The sequence below is a fragment of the Eurosta solidaginis genome, chromosome 2 (genome assembly GCF_040869045.1).
Source record: "Eurosta solidaginis isolate ZX-2024a chromosome 2, ASM4086904v1, whole genome shotgun sequence".
NCBI lineage: Eukaryota > Metazoa > Arthropoda > Insecta > Diptera > Tephritidae > Eurosta > Eurosta solidaginis.
The window spans coordinates 184,975,183-184,982,466 of NC_090320.1; the positions used below are offsets into that span (position 1 = coordinate 184,975,183).

At 34.7% G+C, this 7,284-nt stretch overlaps 1 long non-coding RNA gene across 1 annotated transcript; it reads left to right on the plus strand.

Annotated features, from left to right (window-relative positions):
• Nucleotides 1-2,258: 2,258 nt before the first annotated feature.
• LOC137242485 (uncharacterized) lies at nt 2,259-3,312 on the plus strand. Its single transcript, XR_010950260.1, has 3 exons — nt 2,259-2,323; nt 2,388-2,438; nt 2,504-3,312. It is a non-coding gene; the product is annotated as an uncharacterized lncRNA (long non-coding RNA).
• The last annotated feature ends 3,972 nt before the right edge of the window (nt 3,313-7,284 follow it).

Consider the following 7,284-nt stretch of genomic DNA (forward strand, 5'->3'; position numbering starts at 1 on the left):
GCTTTCCTTTTAATATCAGCATCTGTGTAGAAGCCATTGGTGCTACACTGAAGATAGTTTGTCTACTTGATAAAATAGTAACTGGAAATAATGCCACGATAACAGTAAAAATTAAAACTTGCATTTTGCAATAAATGAGCAAAAATGCAATTGTGCTCGTTTGTATGCCACTTAAATTAACACTAATTATTATGAAAATATTGTAGATTTTAATCTGCTGCCGGTTGACTTATCAACCTAAGACATGGGCGGATCCATAGAGGCATTTGGAGGGGGGTTGGAACTTCACAAAAAAAAAAAAAATAGGATTTCTTCGGTAGCCACTATCGACTTGATCGATGATATCGCATATTGATTTTTGTTGATATTCAACTTAATTCAACCGAAAAAATCGGTAGTCTCAGCCGAAAAAAATTTAATGTTAATATTGCTAATCCATTAATCGGTCTATCCGTCTGCCTATTTGTCCGAGGGGTCATCATCACACGCTTTCTTTCCAATAACTTTTATTTAATTAAATTCAACATACTGCTTTAATTGGCCGGGACGAATACTCCTGTAAATAATAAATATTATTTCAAAATGAAATATAATTTTGAGATAACTCAACACTTAACGGGATATTTTCGTCATTTATAAAGTTACAATGCTAAAACTGTACATAATCAACTTCGTAAGGTCAAACTGTATTTAACTACCTTGAAAAAAAAAGATCGTGACAACGCCTTCTAAGTCCGCTCGATTCCTATGAAAATCTTTGCATCGACTTCAAAAGCGGTTGAAGATGTTATATTATATATAACCATATTTCCTTTTCAAAATAGAAATGCCCTAGACAAGAATCACAAAATCGGTTGATTACCATGCCCACTTTCTATATAAGAATTAAAAATACACATATTGAACACACATACAAATTCGAGATCTGTAGCATCTACCGCTTCGGAAATTACTTAATTAATGAAATTAGGAGGATCAACTTCGCTGATTGCCAAAATGTCTTCATATCCAGCTCAAAGTTTAAAATTAAAAGATCCATAAAGCTACATGGCTGTAACCCCATCGAAAAATATGGCACAGAGTATAGGAAACATTAAAAATGTTAACAAAAATTCGGCATAAAACGGAAGGTTTCAAGCGCGGGTCAAATTTCTATCATAGCGAAAAGGGCGACCTGGTAACCAATGTTCAGAGGGTGCTCAGATTCTATAGGAAAGTTGTCTTCGTCATCTTAAAAGCATTGATACGCCCTGCGAAAGTGATAATGTTCCACACGCTCCTCACAATAATTGCTACTGGAGCATTCCACGGTTTGTACGGGAGAAATCGTAAAAATATTTATTTCATTTATTTAACTAAAGAAAAAATGTAAACTTTTTCAGAAGGCAGTGATTTCGAGTGTATTTTTGCCATGGAAAGTTTCTTAGTGAAAATTCATCTGCTTTGCAAATGTCGTTCGGAGTCGGCGTAAAACATGTAGGACCAGTCCTTACTTTGAAGGAAAATTTAAAAGGAGCACGACGCCAATTGGAGGGGAAGCTCAGCCTAAATTATCTTCGGATGTGTAGCGCGTCTTATATATTTTATATAGAAAAATGTATGCTGTAATTTTCTTAAACAATGTTTATACATGGAAACATTGTAAATGATAACTAAGTGTGATATCTTCTGCATAGACGACAAAATTCCAAAGTGATTGGATCGCCTGATTTGTAATTGCCTATCGCTGTCTCATTCTGTATCTCTTTCTATCACCCGCCGAAGATAGGCGCCGCCATATTTAACACCCTGCCAAAACGCTACAAAGTAGCCATTTTGAACATCCTGTCAGGCAGTTGACAGATAAGATATCACACTTAGTCATCATTCACAATGCATGGAAATTTACTCCAGTTTACTTTTGTTCACACACATATTCCAGGCAGTGATGATAATCATGGTACATTTGTACTTTTTGTGGTACAATTCGCTTTCCGAAAGTACGTTGGTACTACTTTGACATATTTGGTACATTTTTGTAAAATACAGCACTACACTTCAAGTCCTTTGCAAAGCCGCTCTGAGTGTACAAAAAAATTTTTAAATTTTCAAAGAAAATATATCCGTCTTATTTTACCTCACATAACTTGCCAAAATTTGTACTATTTTTTAAAAGATACGATAGGCAAATAGCAGGCTATGAAATAATACGTACATACGCACAAACATTTGTATGTAAAATGATTATATGTATAAACAGATCTATGTACACATTTACAGCTTTTTGATTTGGTACGTGTTGCGCGCAAGATTTGGATGTTAAAATGGAGCGATTTCTGAAAGGGTAATCAAATTTCTTTAAAATATTTTAAACACCTATTATTTTTTTATAATTTTCTCACTTTTAGAGCAAAAAATTCTCACCAACAACAATATGGAGACTCCAACGATACAACAGCGTAAGTGTATAAAAATACAAACCAGTATGTAACCAATTAAGAATTTGTTTTATGTACGTACATAGTGTGGACGAAAGAAGTTGCGGAAAGTATATAATTTTGTTCAGGCAGCAGTGGAAAGAAATGTATGCTTGGTTGGAAGAGGAAAAATCTACTCAGGGGAAAAATGTATTTTGTGCAATTCTTCATTTTTGGGCGGACTTTCTCATATAAAACGACATGCGTGCTCTGAAGCCCATATTCGAGCTGAAAATTTAGTCAAAACTACACCGAATATTGTGGAGTACGTTGACAATAAATCTGCAAGCAATTCAGTTAGCCAAGCCGCAAAGAGCTTTGAGGTATAGTTAAGTTGTTTTGTTGCCGATCACAATTTGTCATTTACAATTATGGATCATTTAAACGTGCTTATGAAAAATAGCATAACTGATTCTAAAATTGTAAACAAATTTTGTATCAATAGAATTAAAGCACAGAAAATAATAACTGAAATAACGGGGCCAGAAAATTGTAAATCCATAATTGCATTTTGTCAAAAGAATTAATAATTAATGAAACGACTGATATATGTATTTCAAAAAATTTGGCAGACTTGATTCGAATTTTTGACAAAAAGTGCATTGATAGATTTTTAGATTTGATACCTTTGACCGTTAGTAGCGCGGAGGGTATTTTTAATGCCATTATGAAATCTTTGAAAGACCGTTCAATACCACTTGAAAAAATGATTGGTTTCACTGCCGACAATTGCTCGGTTATGATGGGAGCAAGAAGCGGGGTGCGAGCAAGGCTGAAGCAAGTTGTTCCCAATCTGCATGTTAATGGATGTGTTTGTCACATTTTAAATTTAGCTTCAATGGCCGCTTGTGATGCATTTCCCAACAAAATTGATACATTTTTATAGGACGTAAACTATCCTTTTTTTAACAGCCCCCTTAGGAGGGCAGACTTTCGGTGTTTTCAAAAATATTTCGGTACAGAAATGCATGTAATTCTTAAGTATGCCCACACAAGGTGGCTTTCTTGACAAGCAGTCGTAGATAGAATTATTGAGCAATGGGATGCCCTCAAATATTATTTTAATCTTTACGTATTTGAAAATAAAAGCAGTAATCAAAATATTAATCTTATATCTGAAATTTTTCAAAGTCCTATTTATAAAGTATATTTTACATTTCTTTCTTATGTTTTCAACGAAGTAAATAATGTGAATATATAAATGCAGTCTGAAGATATTCGCATACATGTACTTATTCCCAAATTGAAAAGTTTAGTTTATCAAATGGGGAGACATTTTAAAAAAATCTTATTTAGACGCCAGTCCTATTTGGCTGTTAAATATTGATTCAGACGGAAATCACTTAACCCCGGATGAAATTTACTGCGGTGTTAATGTGTATATTATTCTATCAAACAATATTTTCGAGAAAGATGACAAATACATATTTAAGAGCTGTGCTAAACAGTTTTATATAAAATTTTTTAGTACTTTATTAAAGAAAGTAAATTTGAATGATAAAACTTTGTTTTGGGCTGCAAAGCTTTCACCAGAAAGTATTTTAAGCGGTGAAACAAATAGTATTGTACCTTTAGTTATGGACTTGTTTCCGAAATCTGTATTTGATAAAATAGAAAAAATTAATTCTGAATATAGAGCTTTAGCAGAGCATGAGAGCCTTAAAAAATTCAAGAATTAAAATATATGCAGCTTTTGGGAATAAATAAGATCAGTTAAAAATGAATTAAATGCGCCAAAGTTTTCCAATATTTTTATAGAATAGTTCAAGGCTTATTGTCGATTCCACATTCATCCGCAAACGTAGAAAGTATATTTTCTATACAAAATTTAATTAAAACGAAGTGTAGAAATATACTTCAAATAAACACAGTTTCGAATTTAATAAAATCTAAAGACTTGATGAAATCAACTAACAGTAGTTGTCATAATATAGATACGAAAAAAATCTTTTTGTCAACTGAGGTATTTAAAGAACTCAAAGAAGAAGAACTGTTAATGTAGTAATTAAAACATGAGTTATTAGTAAAGATATAAGCGAAAATTTGTCATCTTTTATACCTGAATGTAATTTTTTATGAAATGTTTTTGAATGGAATGCAGCTGTTATTTTTTATACTCAGTTGAGCAGAGCTCACAGAGTATATTAAGTTTGATTGGATAACGGTTGGTTGTACATATATAAAGGAATCGAGATAGATATAGACTTCCATATATCAAAATAATCAGGATCGAAAAAAAATTTTATTGAGCCATGTCCGTCCGTCCGTCCGTCCGTTAACACGATAACTTGAGTAAATTTTGAGGTATCTTGATGAAATTTCGTATGTAGGTTCCTGAACACACATCTCAGATCGCTGTTTAAAATAAACGATATCGGACTATACCCACGCCCACTTTTTCTATATCGAAAATTTCGAAAAACTGAAAAATTGCAATAATTCATTACAAAAGAGAGATAAAGCGACGAAACTTGGTAGATGAGTTGAACCTATGACGCGTAATAGAAAATTAGTAAAATTTTGGACAATGGGCGTGGCACCGCCCACTTTTAAAAGAAGGTAATTTAAAATTTTGCAAGCTGTAATTTGGCAGTCTTTGAAGATATCATGATGAAATTTGGCAGGACCGTTACTCCTATTACTATATGTACGCTTAATAAAAATTAGCAAAATCGGAGAAGGACCACGCCCACTTTAAAAAAAAAATTTTTAAAGTAAAATTTTAACAAAAAATTTAATATCTTCACAGTATATAAGTAAATTATGTCAACATTCAACTCCAGCAATAATATGGTGCAACAAAATACAAAAATAAAAGAAAATTTCAAAATGGGCGTGGCTCCGCCCTTTTTCATTTAATTTGTCTAGGATACTTTTAACGCCATAAGTCGAACAAAAATTAACCAATCATCGGTTGATGCCATGCCCAGTTTTTATACACAGTCGTCCGTCTGTCCTTCCGCATGGCCGTTAACACGATAACTTGAGCAAAAATCGACATATCTTTAATGAACTTAGTTAACGTGCTTACTTGAACTCACTTTATCTTGGTATGAAAAATGAACGAAATCCGACTATGACCACGCCCACTTTTTCGATATCGAAAACTACGAAAATTGAAAAAAATGCCACAATTTTATACAAAATACGAAAAAAGGGATGAAACATGGTAAGGTAATTGGATTGTTTTATTGACGCGAAATATAACTTTAGAAAAAACTTTATAAAATGGTTGTGACACCTACCATATTAAGTAGAAGAAAATGAAAAAGTTCTGCAGGGCGAAATAAAAAACCCTTAAAATCTTGGCAGGTATTACATATATAAATAAATTAGCGGTATCCAACAGATGATGTTCTGGGTCACCCTGGTCCACATTTTGGTCGATATCTGGAAAACGCCTTCACATATACAACTACCACCACCCCCTTTTAAAACTCTCATTAATACCTTTAAAACTCATTCTAGAGTCACCCCTGGTCCACCTTTATGGCGATATCTCGAAAATGCGTCCACCTATAGAACTAAGGCCCACTCTCTTTTAAAATACTCATAAACTCATTTCGTTTGATAACCATATTGCACAAACGAATTCTAGAGTCACCCCTGGCCCACCTTTATGGCGATATCTCGAAACGGCGTCCACCTATGGAACTAAGGATTACTCCCTTTCAAAATACTCATTAACACCTTTCATTTGATACCCATATCGTACTAACAAAGTCTAGAGTCACCCGTGGTCCACCTTTATTGCGATACCTCGGAAAGGCGTCCACCTATAGAACTAAGGCCCACTCCCTTTTAAAATACTCATTAACTCCTTTCGTTTGATACCCATATTGCGCAAACGAATTTTAGAGTCACCCCTGTCCCACCTTTATAACGATATCTCGAAACGGCGTCCACCTATGGGACTAAGGATTACTCCCTTTTAAAATACTTATTAACACCTTTCTTTTGATACCCATATTGAACAAACAAATTCTAGGGTCACCCCTGGTCCACCTTTATGGCGATATCTCGAAACGGCGTCCACCTATGGAACTAATGATTACTCCCTTTTAAAATACTCATTAGCACCTTTCATTTGATACCCATATCGTTCTAACAAAGTCTAGAGTCACCCCTGGTCCACCTTTATTGCGATACCTCGAAAAGGCGCCCACCTATAGAACTAAGGCTCACTCCCTTTTAAAATACTCATTAACACCTTTCATTTGATACCCATATCGTACTAACAAAGTCTAGAGTCACCCCTGGTTCACCTTTATTGCGATACCTCGAAAAGGCGCCCACCTATAGAACTAAGGCCCATTCCCTTTTAAAATACTCATTAACTCCTTTCGTTTGATGCCCATATTGCACAAACGAATTCTAGAGTCACCCCTGGCCCACCTTTATGGCGATATCTTGAAACGGCGTCCACCTATGGAACTAAGGATTACTCCCTTTTAAAATACTCATTAACACCTTTCTTTTGATACCCGTATCGTACAAACGCATTATAGAGTCACCTCTGGTCCACCTTTATGGCGATATCTCGAAAAGGCGAACACCTATACAACAACCACCACTCCCTTTTAAAACCCTCATTAATACCTTTTATTTGATACCCATATCGTACAAACACATTCTAGAGTCACCCCTCGTCCACCTTTATGGCGATATTTCGAAACGGCATCCACCTATAGAACTAAGGCCCACTGCCTTTTAAAATACTCATTAACACCATTCGTTTGATGCCCATATTGCACAAACGAATTCTAGAGTAACCCCTGGCCCACCTTTATGACGATATCTCGAAACGGCGTCCACCTATGGAACTAAG